Source organism: Silurus aristotelis, assembly GCF_946808225.1.
Source record: "Silurus aristotelis genome assembly, chromosome: 13".
NCBI classification, from domain to species: Eukaryota; Metazoa; Chordata; class Actinopteri; order Siluriformes; family Siluridae; genus Silurus; species Silurus aristotelis.
In genome coordinates, this window is record NC_139586.1 from 25888870 (window position 1) to 25904462 (window position 15593).

General features: G+C 38.5%; 1 protein-coding gene across 19 annotated transcripts in view; it reads right to left on the reverse strand.

The window, feature by feature from the left end:
- The window catches only part of ptprsa (protein tyrosine phosphatase receptor type Sa), a 276827-nt gene that overhangs the window by 200769 nt on the left and 60465 nt on the right, over positions 1-15593 (reverse strand). For 9 of the 19 annotated variants that reach the window (XM_083558978.1, XM_083558976.1, XM_083558974.1 and 6 more), the window contains exon 1: positions 249-690. The exons of the other annotated variants lie outside the window; for them this stretch is intronic. The gene's annotated coding sequence lies outside the window, so the exon portion shown is untranslated. Of the gene's footprint in view, positions 1-248; positions 691-15593 lie in introns of those variants that run through there. 19 annotated transcript variants of the gene reach the window in all.

The window sequence follows — 15593 nt, forward strand, 5'->3', positions numbered from 1 at the left end:
TTTATTTATTTATTTATTTATTTTATTTATATATATATATATATATATATATATATATATATATATATATATATATATATATATATATATATATATATAAAGCAAAACAAAAACAAAAAAAACAAACAAAAGAAAATAAAGAATAATATAGTAGTACATGAATAGGTGTGCACGCATTCCGGAGTTGATTCGGATTTTTAGTACCAACATCAAAGCAGAACCGCACAGTTTTTTTCCGTTAAACTCACCACAGCGCGCGCTCTGTCCCGGTCCAAATCTCCAGGTCAGTCCGGGTCAAATGCGGATCAGTTTTATTCCTGCTTTAAGTCGCATCCATGAAAAAGAAGAAGAAGAAGCAGAAGAGGGAGAAGGAGGTGAAGAAAAATCCACACGTACCCCCCTAAAAGTTTAGGTGGAAATAAGAAATCTCCGCTTTTCAGTTCGGCATGATGGTCCGGTTCCGGTTCGGGTTCGCAGTTAAACCCTGAAATGCGAGTGGAGCTGAGAAAAAAAAAAAAGTTGCGGACCGACCGGCTGAAATAGTTTTCAGCTGTTCCTCCGCTAATATGTGTCCACGTCCAAGCACTTTTCTTCAGGTTGGGAATCCTGGCTGGGGGTGGAGAGAGAGAAGAAAAAGAGAGGGAGAAGGGGAGAGGGGGGTCTCTGTTTTCCCCCTTTGCCATGTTAAAAATCTGAAAAAAAAATAATAATGCCCCGGGGACTTGAGGGGGTAAAACGACGACACCCAGCGGAACCAGTGAGGAGTTACTACTTAATGGTAAACTTTAACTTTCCTTTCCTTTAAAAATCAAGGGAACAGGAATGTACCTAAAATAGTACAAATGCGTGAATAAAAAAAACCCAAAGGTCCACAGTTGACACCTTAAGGTATATTTCCAGTATCTTACAGGTACAGAAACAACACCCCTATTTTTCTGTGTGTTGTCACTCTGTAGGTAATTCAGTTCCATAGTGATGGTGCAGTGTTTGAAGGCCCTAAGGGGACATGGAGCTGGAAAATATACGAGTTGGGAGGAATTATATGTATTTCAGTAAAACATTTCACACCACATTTAACCCCAGGGTAGAGTCGCTCTTAACCCTGCATTTAACCCTGGGGTAGCTTCGTTTCACACTTAGGCACGAGGTTAGGACCATTTTCATTTTAAGCAAGTACAGTGTAAAAGCAGGCACTCTGAATCCTGGTTAACACAAAACCAGGAATGTACAGTGTAAAATGTTGCAGAGTGAAAACCCAGCATTAATTAATAGTTAATTAATGTATTACAGAAAATTACTTTAGTATAGATAAAATATATATATATATATATATGTAAATGAGTAAATAAATAAATAATTGAATATAAATAAATACCAATATGGCCCCAATTGAGAGCCCAGCTCTGGGTTTGTACATCTTTCTGAGAATGTACAGTATCTGTAGCATAAATTACTTCCACCCTACACTAGTGGTGCTACTGGTAGTAATATGTCATGGTTTCATAGTATCTATAATATCAGGGGGCTAATAAATGACCCGACTTATTAACTGTACAGGAGCAGTATTAACTGTAATATTAAAAATAAGAAGAAAGGCAAAAAATAAAAAATAATAATAAATGCTTATTTATTCAAATTCGTACCACTCTGATCTATTGGATGTCTTACAGTGGTAAAGAGTAAATAATTTCTTTTCAAATACCTTCACTTTCTTCTGCGTTTTCTTTCACTGAATATTTAAATCGAACCTGCGTGCAGTATTTTAAAATGGTGTTTGCAACACCAAGAATGCATATGAACTGCTACTCATTATTTCAATACCATGTGGAATGTTTTCCTCATCATTCACACTGGTTTCGTGCATCTTTTGTTCACATCTACGACCCCGTTGAACCAACATCAGAGCTGCAGTTCAAAACACAGTAAAGCCTGTGTGTAACAAAACCCTGTGTATGAACTAAACATTTACACATCATGTTGTTTTTACATGAAAGAATAACCGGTTACACCAGCCGGGTGTTTTATCGTTAACAATACATCGACTAAATGATAACGTAAGCCTAATGGGTAACACAAAGAGTTTTCTCATGCCTTTAGCGAACACAGACAATAGCATTGCAGCCAATTGTGATAATGGTATGACTATGATATGAGAAGAATGAAATATTGAGGAGAGATAGAGCGAAGGCGGGCGAATCAATATTCCTCCGAGCGCTGAATCAAAGCAGCGGGAGGCAGAGGGCAGTGAGATCTTCAAAGCCGTGAATGTGGGATGCTTGTAGTTATACTCTTGGGATGTCTGCTGGGTCAAGAGGGTGAAAAAAATGCAACACCATGAAACATCAATCCCGTTTTTTTTTCTTCTTCTTTTTTTTTTGGGGGGGGGGGGGTCCTGTTTATTTCAGTATTTAGTGTCTTGTGATATCATCTTCTGTCTGCATCGTCTGAATATCGCACAATTGTCTCGCGTCAGACAGAAGTCAAAGATAGAGACGGTACAGACTGTGGACATAAAGGCAGATCATTGGCTGGCTTTCAATATGCCAAGCCTCAGCTTTGTGTACAGGGATTAAACTCCGATGCAACAGCTGCAAACGTTGCACGCCGTGATATTTAACGTGTGAGACTTTGATGCCTCGCAAACTTCCAAATGTCATGGCGGTGCCCTTAAACTGGAAACACTTTCCAAAATGAGATGGCAAAACAGTTAATAATGAGAATGTTGTTGCTAGGCAACTGTGAAATATGGATGCCTGGCAAATGAGAATAGGAGCTAGCAAATAACTGAGGTTTAGCTAGCCAATGGCTGTTTAGCATGATGTAAAGGTACAGTGACAAAAATCACATATGTCGAGAACGTCAACATTTCCCTCAGATGTGTCGAAAAATGACAAAGGGAAGCCTCAGAACAGCTAATATTAGCTTGTAATTAGACCTGAGTAGCTAAACAACGTTAAGGAGGAAGTCTAAAGAATGCACCAATGAGACATTGAGTCTTTTATATTCGATTCATTATTATTTGTAGAGCACTTTTAACAATGGACAATCGTCTCAAAGCAGCTTTACAGAGATAAATCAGTAATAATTAGTATGTAAGTTTGCGTCTTATAATTGTAAGTTTGTCCCGAATGAGTGAGACAGTGGCTTCTGTGGAAAGGAAAACTTTCTGAGATGGCATGAGGAAGAAACCTTGAGAGGAACCAGACTCAAAAGGGAATCCTCATCTGAGTGGCACCGAATGTTCATTCAATATATTTAATCAATATAATTGTTAAGGTGTTGCCATTGTAGTAGACTGTTGCCATTAACTACAGTTTAAATCCATCTATAAAGCGCCTCTGTTGCTTCATAAGCTCATGGATCCCTAGGCTGCCAATTCAAGGCTATTTCCAGCTGAACAGAGTGACCACCAATCAAGGAGTACTCCGTCCAGAGGTAGGGTGCCGGGACCAACCAGGCAGATCCAGAGACAGGAAAAGTACAGGAATACTGGTCACTGGTTCCCTAGGAACATGTCAAAATATGTCTTCTCAAAAAAACTAAAATGACAAAATATGTAATTCACACATTCTTTTTAGGAAAGGCAATCCGACGGTTTACAGGATTTCCATTCAAATTTGAAAAACGGTTATAAGAATAACTGTTCAAAGGTTCAAGTTTAATTACGTGATATCAGACCACTGTATTAATAATAATATTCACTCTCCAGACAGCCGAAATAACCATGAGGCAGACACCTCCATCCAGAGCAACATTTATACAAATAAGCAGTTGAGGGTTAAAGACATTGCTCAAAAGATCCAGCAGGGGCAAGTTGGTGGTGCTGGGATTTGAATCCACAACCTTCTGAGCAAATGATACAAGTGTCTAGTATATAGTGAATATTTATTGGCGCTATGGAGTTTTCCGTTCAAGAAAAACATGCACTTTGAGTTAACAAGAAGTTAGTGGTTTAAGGCATTGGACACATTAACAATGGGAAGGTCCCAAGTTCAAATCTCAGCACCACCAAACTGGAACTGCTGGGAACTAGAGCAAGGCCCTTAACCCTAAACTGCTTAGTTAGAGGTCGCTCTGGATAAAAGGGTCTGCCAAAAGCCAAACATCTTAACCAACATCGTAGTCCAACATCCTAACAACTGAGCTAAAACCACTTAGGATTAATTGCCAAAATGTTTTGTACTAGAGTTCACTCATCAGAGATTTTATCAGTTTCTTCCTCTTATTGCTTCAGGGTTGTTTTTTTTCTCACCACCACCACCACCACAACTACCTCTGTCTGTGCCAATATCCACTGTTGAATGCGCTATACAAATACATCAAATTCAATTAATAATACAAATTAATATCAGCAAAAATAATTATTAATAATAATAATAATAATAATAATAATAATTAAAGAAATTCAAGAAGGGACAGGGTATCTCAGTGGATAAGATGTTGAACTTCTGATTGGAAGGTCAGTGGTTCAAATCCCAGCACCACAAAGCTGCCACTGTTGGGCCCTTGAGTATGGCCCTTAACTGCTCAGCTGTATAAGTGAGATAACTGTAAGTCCCTCTAAATAAGGGCATTTGGAAAATGCTGTAAATGTCCAAAATTTTCACTTTTATTCGTACAACACAAATGACGTATTTCCGAGAGAAAAAGCAGCCAATTTTACAACACAACAATATGATGGAACAAATGCTGTTTTCCCAAAACTCAGAGTCCCCAAAATGATATAATTTGCTGAATACATCAGGATAAATTATTCGGATTGGGTTTCTGGATGTTAGCATCATTTGAACAAAAACATTCTTTGTTTAAAAATCCCAGGCGATGCAGAACAGCATAAAGGTATAGGAGCTGATCAATACGAAGGTCCTGTAAAAATGAAACTGTGGTTTTCATGTTGATTTTCCCCACTGCACCTCTTATTCACACCTGCCTGCTTTAATCAGGCGTATAAATCTCGGGCTTTCCTCGACAGCGCTGTCCCCAGGTGTTGAGCTCGAGCTTAGTGTGGTAAATTTCACCAGAGTGTGGGGAATGACAAAGGAGCACTTACTGCTCGACAAGGGCAATCCATAAGGGTGTAATAAACCTTGTTGAGCCTTGCCTTTTTTTTTGGGTGCTGCAAATGTCTTCATTTGTGAAAGCAGTGGTTAAGATGCTCTATAGAGGCACACAAACAGTGGCTTCCTGGCCAGTTCATTATAACACCTGTAGACTTGTCCTTATGGAATTCTCCATTCAACTTGTCATGTGAGGTTTTTCCACAGGATGGGAACGTGATTCGATCTTGTACTGATGTTGCATGTTTCAAGTTAGACATGGTTTAAATTATAAATTATGAATTGAATTTTGATTTTCTGCTCATCATGATTGCATAGAGTAGTTATTTGGTTTACAATGAGCTCACTGAACAAACCAGGAGTTTTTATCCACAGAACTGCAGATTTTCCCCCACAAATCTAAAGACTGTTGCTTTTGAACTTGAACTATGAATCCGAAGGTCATGAGTTCAAATCCCAGGCACACCATGCTGCCACTCCTGGGTCCCCATGCATTAATTCCATTGCTGCTCTGTTCAATGCTGTAAATTTAAACGTTCTAAAAAATCCCAGGACATTAGCAGATTGTGAAATGTTCCACCATGACACGTTTTTATTCTGATACATATAACATGAAAAATAACTGAAGCTTTTGACCTGCATCTGAATGGTTTTGTAAACTGCACTGCTGACACAAGATTGGATAATTGTACGCATGAACACACATACAAGCGTAGCTAATAACTGTTAGCTAATAATTCAATTCAGTATACTTTGTATAAAAATCTCAAGCATGGACATTGTCACAAAACTAAATAGATTCCAAATATAATGTTAAAATTCATAAATTTATCACCATATGTCTGTGCTAATTAGCAAACTAGAGGTGATGGTATTGACGTCGTGAGTCCTTGAGAAGATACGGGCATTTTGGAGTAAAATTTAGAGTGACTCCTGTCTTCATCTGGGGTAAAATTCACAGTAACAGTTCACTGACGGACCCTTGACTGCAAAACTGTTCATAGCAATTGTAGCCTTAAGCTACTATATTAGATGTGATCGCAACGTTGTAAGTTCAAATCCCCACACGGTTTATACGTTTTTAGCCTCCACCGTAATCTCATTTATATAGGATATATAAATCTATAAGAATGACATTTAATGACTTCAGAATGTTCTCAGAAATAATTTTTGGATGATTTTACTGATATGCATAAATTAGACTTGAATAATACCATGGACAGCTGCTTCTCTAGTCACATCATAAAGTATAAAGGTGACAAAGACGGTGAGGGTTTAAATGACTTGACGATTTGGAGTTCAAGTCTAAAACCTGCCTATGAGTCACTGTCCAGTGGTTGAGTCAATATGCTATGCAAAATACAAATATATATATATATATATCAGACAAGCTTGCCACCCACAGGAAGAAGTCGATGATTGTGATCTGTGAGCTACAGACTCACATCACACCTCACCTCCTCATGAGCATCCCCTGCATTCCTATTTTCAGCTGTTAGCTGTTAACGTTTGGCTTTTTGCTAAGTTCACAGCTAATTCCTGCTTGTATAACAGGTTCATGCATTTCAGAAAAAAAAAGTTGCACTTTCAAAAGTTATGAAGTCAGGGGTGAGCTCAGCGTGGGAACAGGACAGAAGCAATTATAATTATAAAGCCGGTGATAGACAAAAGCCTTGTGGCAAAGTGGGTTTTTATTGTAAGGCTGCTTCTTAGAAGTGTTTATGGATTTTGTTTAGTGAACCAGTTGAGTTTTTTCATCTGATTTTCACTAGGAAAACTGTTATGGAGAGCATAGTGAAAAGGGGAAGGGATGAGTGCCTCATCAGGTGTGTATAAACATTAGCTATGTGGCTTACTGGCAAAACTATAGCGCAGGTTAAAGTCATGTGGGCAAATGAGAACAATTACAGAGAAGAGAAACATATGGATTACCCTGCACACCATTTCAAATGATCAGGAGAACAGTCATGGATTTTCCCATCCACTTCTGCACCTCATTGGACCATGTCACATGTCTGTTTGGACATTTAAGTAACATCCTCCATAATTAGCACTTTAGCACATTCACCACATTCACCACAATGAGCACACTCACCTCGCTCAGTGTCTCTCGTTTGCCGTTTGTTTAAGCAAATTTGTTTTACACATGTATTCATCTCCTATCCATCCATATAACATGTCTCTTATGTCCTAGTATTTCGGTTTAGCTATATGTAAAAAAGAAATAGGACACCTGATCAAGGTAGCATTGAATTTTTCTTTACATGATTGACGAGACCCAAACCTGTTCCAGGATGACACTGCCCCTGTGCACAAAGCCAGCTCCATGACGACATGCTTTACATGGACTGGAGTGGAAGATCTCCTGCTGTAGAGCTCTGGCCTCAACCTATTAAACACCTTTAGGATAAATTGGAATGTTCACAGCACCCCAGGCCTTCTCACCTCACCTACATCAGAACCTGGCTTTATTAACACCCTTGTGTCTGAATGAATCTCCACAAATCTCTACAAGCCATTACAAAAACTAGTGAAACATCTTCCCAGATGAGTGGAGGTTACTATAACAGCAAATGGGGATTAAATGTAGAATTGGATGCATATACGATCATGTATGAATCATGTATGAACAATTCTAGCTAGTAATGGAAAGTTTCTTTTTTTTTTTTTTATCATGCAGACACGTGCATATTTGTCAATTTATTAAAGTATAATATTAGCCTAAAGAAGAAAATAACAACAAGCAAACGCACAGTTATGACTCCGCTACTACAGTGTTAATGAAATTTCTATCAGCCAATCACTGAGAAGATGAATAAGTAAAGAATTTAATATCATTTTTTCATTTCCTGGTGTTTCACTAGAGCAGTCGTCCTGTTTCTGTTTGGATTCACATTCACATGCTTTTATTTGCAAGGCTGAAAGCAGCAAGTTTGGCTTTTGGAGCAGATGAATTGTGGGGCCTCACATGAAGCCCTGAGGGACCTCTATTCAACACCCAGCTCTCAAACACATTATCTCCTGTGACAGAAATTTCACTGGCTTTCATCTCCCAGCTCTAGCGTGCAGATAAGATGCATATGAATACACTAAGCTTATGTGTAAAGCTCGCCCAGGTCGCCACGGAGAAAGAAGAGCAGTCTGTTACAGCGAAGCCACATGGACTGATAAACATCTACGAAGGCCACTGCTAGGATTATGAATTCATTACTTTGATGGAGATGCACAGGAAAAGAGGCGCATAAAGACGGGCAACAGCGTGGAGTCAGTCGTTTATTGTGTTGTTTATTATTATGTTAATCGTGACCGGACCATAATCCCTGATTGTAGAAATACACAGAATGATTCTATAAGCAAAACTAAATGCAATTTTGTAAAGCTTTTAATGAATTTTTACAAATCCTGTAACACAAACCTTATTTTTTTGCATGGTCACATACAATACATAGACTAAGGCAGGGGTCACCAACGTGGTGCCCACGGGCACCAGGTAGCCCGCAAGGACCACATGAGTAGCCCGTGGGCCTTTTCTAAAAATAGCTGTTTCCTACTTTGTTAAATCATTGTTGATCATTATTATGAGAAATCATTAACATTATTAGTGTCTTTACATAAATGAATATCATTAATTATTAATAATAACATATGATAAAAGGTAAATTGAGCAAATTTGTTATTTCAGATGTGTGTATCACACTGGTAGCCCTTCACATTAATGGTACCCAAGAAGTAGCTCTCAGTTTCAAAAAGGTTGGTGACCGCTGGACTAAGGTTTATGGGCACCTGATCACAAGATTTAAATGTGCTTTTTGAACATCCCATTCTACCTTTATTCTTCATATGCTGCTATTATAATCTTTATTCTTCTGGAAAGATGTTCCAATGAATTTTTCGAGTTTGATTGTAGAGATTTGTGGTCATTCAGCCATAAGGGCATTAGAAACATCAGGTACTGATGTAGATGAGGTGAGGAGGCCTGGGGTGCAGTCAGCATTCCAATTCATGCCAAAGGTGTTCAATAGGGCTAGGTTTAGGGCTCTATAGCAGGAAATGCTCTATTCATTTAAACCACAATTCAATTTCTCTATTCATTTAAACCACAGTTTTATGGAGCTGGCTTTGTGCACAAAGACATTGTCATGCTGGAACGAGTTTGGGTCTCCTAGTTGGGGTAAAGGGAAAATGTAATGCTACCAAATTGTCTAAAGACATTCTAGTCTCCAAGTTTGTGGGCAAATTTGAAGAAAACATTTTTAAAACCACATATTGTAAATCAAGTGCCCCAATACTTTTGCCCATAGAGTGTATATATACATATATATATATATATATATATATATATATATATATATATATATATATATATATATATATATATATATATATATATATATATATATAATGTGGTATACCAGGCACTGTACTCTATTGTACAAATTTTTTTATTGTTTATTATATTGTTTATTATTATTGTACTATATATTTTTTTTACTGAAATAGAACTACAACAGAGAGTAATTATCTGTTATCTATCTATCTTTTAAAATTTTAAAATCATAAATGAGAGGAACCACAATAACTTTAATATTTATATAATATTTAGTCCCATGCAACATTTATTTTCACCCCCACATCCCTCAATCAAGTTTGATTTGTGACCCTTCACAGGGTACCTCTGGTTTGAACATTTCCTCTGAAAAACCTCTACCTACAAAAGGTATTAAAAAAAAAGAGTGCACTTGAAAAAGATTCACTCCACGCGAGAGAAACCCGACACCGCGCAGGAGGCCACGGAAAGCTGTTTCTAATCTAGAAATCGTCAGACGGGAAGCTCGAGTCCGACTTAAAGCGAACAACACACCAGCTCAGACGCCATTTTGAGAACGTCTGGGGCAAATCCAGGTGGTAGATTCTGTGTGTAAAAGAGAGAGGCAGTATGAGAGAGTAAACACGACATGGAGAAGGAGCAGGTGAATGAGAGACTTAAAGTGACAGAGAGGAAGTGAAGCAAAGGGGTAAAAAACTCGAGAGGCAGTGAGCGTGAGATAAAAAAAAAGAGAGTGAGTGAGCAGGCAGGGGAGAAAAACGTGTGTGTGTGTGTGTGTGTGTGTGTGTGTGTGTGTGTGTGTGCGCACTGGAGTGTGGTAGAGTGCTGCTCCTCTGTGTAGTGCCTGACTTGGCCTTATTTGGTAGGAAACGGTTGGAGTATGAGGCTTTTCTGTTCTGTTTACTTGGTCGGTCAGAGGCCCAGAACAACGTGCCACTGCAGAGCAAACAGCAACTGAACTACTCTCATCTCCCTCTCCCTCGCTCTCTCTCTCTCTCTCTCTCTCTCTCTCTCTCTCTCTCTCTATCACACACAAGGCATAATACATGCACCTGTTATTATGCACAATGCTGTTCTATGCACTATGTACAGAATAAAACATGGTGTGCAGCTCTTCCAGGAAAACGGTGCTCTGATGCACCCAGATGTAACATCGTTACTTTTACCACCTTACATTTCTACGTCCTATTTTCTGCCTAAAGATTTGCGTGTGCTTTCTGAACATCCCATCATTCCACATTTGGGCCCCATTTGCTCTTACAATAACTTCCACTCTTCTGGGAAGATGTTCCACTAGATTTTGGAGTTTTCTTGTAGAGATTTGTGCTCCTTCAGCCACTTTACTAAAGTCAGATACTGATGTAGGTAAGCTGAGAAGGCTCGGGGTGCAGTCAGCGTGAAGAATTCATCCCAAATGTGTTCAACGGGGTTAAGCTCAGAGCTCTATAGCAGGAGATCTTCCACTTCATAGCATGGAGATCATATTTTCATTAAGCTGGGGAATTGTCATGCTATATCAGGTTTTTTAAAACTTCATAATACTGCCTCCAACTGTGTGCTCCCAACTTTGTGGTAACAGTTTGGCTGGAAAAGTCAAGTGTCCCAATACTAATTTCCATATTGTGTAGATTATCTACACAATATGGAACGTCTATAAAATAAATCCGTTCCTGTTCACTGTTAAATTAAGTATGCTGTTTGAAATAAAAGATTTCAACTTCGCACTCGCTCACGGTCGATTTTCGCTGCAGGGTCTTGCGCCTGGATGGTGTGTGATGTAAAGACTTTTATACAGATTTTAAGAAAGAAATAAAAAAAAAATGGTTCAATGGTAACTGTATGGTTTGTATTTATTCCCATATAAATTCTATGTGCAATAAATACATCGATATATCCATAAATAAATACATAATAAATATAAATGATGGGTGTATAATTGTAATTAACATAATAACATTGAAAAGAAAGTTGTATGGGTTTGTGAGCAGTTTTAATGCAAAAAAAGAATGTAATGAGTGTAATAAAGTGTATGAGAAATGAGGGATTACATTCAATATCTTTTGTTGAAATCTGTATTTTTATTTTTAATGGGATTTTTAAGTGTCTGTTTTATTGGTTCAAGCTCTAGTATGGAAACATATTCTTGACAAAATCTCATTTTGACTTGTGAATTTACAGAGGAAAATGACTGGATTTTAATGTTACGTTAAAAAAAAGAAAAAATGCGCAGCAATACAACAAGAAAGTCATAGTAGGAAGGAAATAAAGTTGAATTTACAAGAATAAAGTTGAAAAATTTTGAAAATAGAGTAGAAATTGCGAGAATTAAGTCAAAATATTTTGAGAATAAAGTCATAGATTTAAGTGTTGATATTTTGAGGAAAAAATCACAGAATTGTGAGACATGTTTTAATGGATATGAAGGATTTAGTCATATATATATTTTTGATTATAATTTTTTAAGAGTACAGAATGATAGATTGGACCGCATAGTAAACATTCGTGCGAATTGATTTATTGTCACTGAAATCACGCTATCATCGATGAGACAAAAAAAAAAAAGGAGAGGTCCATGTACACATCCACACCTACACACTATTAATCTGTGGCCTTTTCCCTCCTCTCGCTGATTGTGATTATAGCGAAGCCCTGTGGCTCCCACAATAGACAGACTAATCAAAACAAGGCCTGGGTGATTCTGTAGAAGAAAAGAAATTCGCCCACGCTGCACTTTGGCCTCGACAGGGCCGGGCACGCCGGAGCGCTACCATTTATTTAACTGTGCGGAATTACCCACAACATGCTTCACCTGGTTATTAACGGAGCTTCAAAATGCCACTTATTACCACCATTGATTTCTGTCTCCAGTCTTGCAGTAAAGCATTTTTTCTTTTCAGATTATAAATAATTCCTTAGTTACAATTAGCATAAAGGATTTTTATATATGTATTTATTTATGTCTAAATTTTTTTAACGATAATACAATGAAGCATCCTAAACTACCAGAAATCACATATAATGTCTTGATGGCGAAAGTTTCCAGGTGTCAATCTTGTAAACCAAAGATTGCAAGTTGAATCAACTCAATTCAATTAATTTTTATTTTTATATCACTTTTAACAATGGACATTGTCTTAAAGCAGCTTTACAGCGATAAAGCCATTATAAAAGAATGTATAAGTTTGTTCCTTTTCATTCTAATTTTGTCCCTAATGAGCGATCCAGTGGCGACTGGCAAGGAAAAACTCCCTGAGATGGCACGAGGAAGTAACCTTGAGAGGAACTCAAAAGGGAACCCGTCCTCATCCGAGTGGCACCGAAGTTCATCATTATTACGGTGTTATTAAATGGCAATTAAACGCAACCTGTGGTCCTGAACCATTGTAGTAGACTGTATATTGCATATAACTATATATATATATATATATATATATATATATATATATATATATATATATATATATATATATATATATATATATATACACCATATATTATTACCTACTGCACCTCCTGTACATTAATCACCTTCATCCCTGTATATATGGACCTCATACCTTATTTATATACTGTTATTTATTGTCAATAGCACCTAATGCACTTCTGGTTAGATGCTAAGTGCATTTCATTGGCTCTGTACATGTACCTTGCACAATGGCAATAAAGTTGAATCTAATCTAATCAAATCCAATCTAATCTAATCTAATATGAAATACAGTCCAAATCCATCCTCAATGTTCTTGCGTTGCTCAGTTCATGGCTCTTTCTTGCCTTGCTGGTACATTTACATTTATGGCATTTGGAAGATTATCCAGAGCAACTTACAAGTTAAACTTCTCAACCACTGAGCAGCCACGTCACACCTGGTGGTCCCTGATGGGATGTTTACTTCCATGTGCAGATCTATATAATTTCTGTTCAACTCAAACTAATTTCTGGGCAGTGATAGTTCAGTGGTGAGCGTGTTGGACTTTAAAACAGATGGTAGTGAGTTCAAATCCAGGTCCCACCCTTAAGCCCTTGAGCAAGGCCATTAACCCTCCCCAGCTCTGATGTATAAATGGTTCAGGTTACATACACACCAAAGGCACAGAAAATGGCCGATTTAGCATACCACACAGAAAAACAATGAATGGCACAGTTAAATCCCATTTTCTCCTTATAGTGAGATCAATTCTGTCCCGTTCAAAAAAATCTTCCACGAGCCAAATCCCAGGTACGCCATAATTCATTTCGCTCGATGAGAGTTTTCCGATGGCGGATAAAGCCGCAGCTCGGATATAATGCCGTTATAATGCTGTAAAATGGGGCTAAAAGCTTAAGCAATTATGGTAATACATTGTAAAAATGTCACGCACACCCACACGTGCGGCGCACGGACCCGAGTTCCGGGTTCGACTGTAAATATGAACCTGAATAAAAAATGATCCTCTTAGGTATGCGACATGCCACTTAATCAGCGCCTCTATTACCATCACGTCGAGGAAAGCGACGCGCCTTTGATACGCAAAACAGTGTGAAATAATATACGCGGGCACAATAAAAATTCATCACCTCCAGACACGGCGAAGCTTCATTTACATTTCTTTAAATACTGCTAGTAAATAACTGGAGCGTTGATAATTGAATAACGGTAATTTATTGCTGTTTCTTTATAGCGCGCTACAGATCGGAGGAGGGGCTCCAGAGAGGCCCAGAGGGTGCATTAAGCAGCCTGACAGGCACGCCGGTGTGCACGCTCGCTCGCGACGCCTCGGGCGCAGGCCGTAAAGATTAATCGAGCTCTGTTTAATTGCAGGCCTCGTAGGCGGAAAGCTTCGTGTCGCACAACGCAGATTCTTGCTTATTTCACCTCAACTGGAGTTAATCCCTTTTGTTCAACAAGGTGCACACACACACTAAAGACGATCAGCACACACCTGCCCTGCTCATCAGCCGGGATAACCCTTCATTCATGCAGATGCCTAAAAGATTTCTTTCAAAGCAGGCTTCATGCTTTTCATTTGGAGTTGGCAGAACTTCTAAAGGCAAATCTGAGATACGACCTGTTGAACAGTTGAACAGTGGTTACGTCGTGTGCTTGAGGTCTTACTTTTAAAAAAAAGTGTGACTGAGGGTGAGCGAGGAAATGTGTATAACTCTGGAATACAGGTACTATGTCATTCCTTGGGTGGAGCCCAGTTTCATACTGAGTGGATTTTGTCTTTTAAAATATACATTATATGGACAAATATTTGTGGACACCTGAACATCCCATTCAACATTTGGTCCCCATTCGGCTGTTATAATAACCTCCAATCTTCTGGAAAGATTGGAGATTTTGAAATGTGTTCATGGAGATTTGAGGGGATTCATTAAGCCAGAAGGGCTTTGTGACTTTGCCTTTGTGCACAGGGGCAATGTCATGCTGGAACATGTTTGGTTCTTCTAGTTCAAGTAAATGAAAAAAATGTCATGGGACCGCATCCAAATGTAAATTAGAACCACATATGGCTGGAAAAGCCACGTGTCCAAATACTTTTGTCCATATAGAGTATGAATTTTTTTTTTTTTTGCTGTCAGCATCCTTTTTAAACCCATATGCGTGGTGTTAAACGTTATCCCTCGCACACATCCAGATATGCCTAAGCCCCGGGCTCTTCACTCCTAAAGTTATTATCCTTCACAATATGCTCGCTGTAGCTGTAGATTCAGCTGCCGCATTCATTCTCTCCACCAAAAATGTGTTCTTATAGCTTTAACACCCAAAATCAATTCACTGCACATTGCACACACACACACACACACACACACACACACACACACACACACACACACACACACACACACACACACACACACACACATACAAACACACACACAGCTACTAGTAACTACATCTGTCAGCTTTTTGGCATGGATAGTGCAAGCCTAAGAGCTCCATTGATCCATACGGAGGCATGTACAGTGCAAAACAGTGAAAGTTTTTACCCCACCTGCTAAAATAGCAGGATTTTGTGATGTATTCAAAAAGAAACCCAGGCACATAATGTCAGAACATTTCCCAACCTAGACAGACTTTTTAGATCCAATCGCTCAGGTTCTCCTGATCTACTGTATAAAAGCAACATAAAACACTCATGAGGAAATGCCTTGAATGCAGACTAGAAGTTAATTCCTTGAGGAACGGAGGACCTCGTAGCATCCAGGGCCCGAATATTTACTGACAA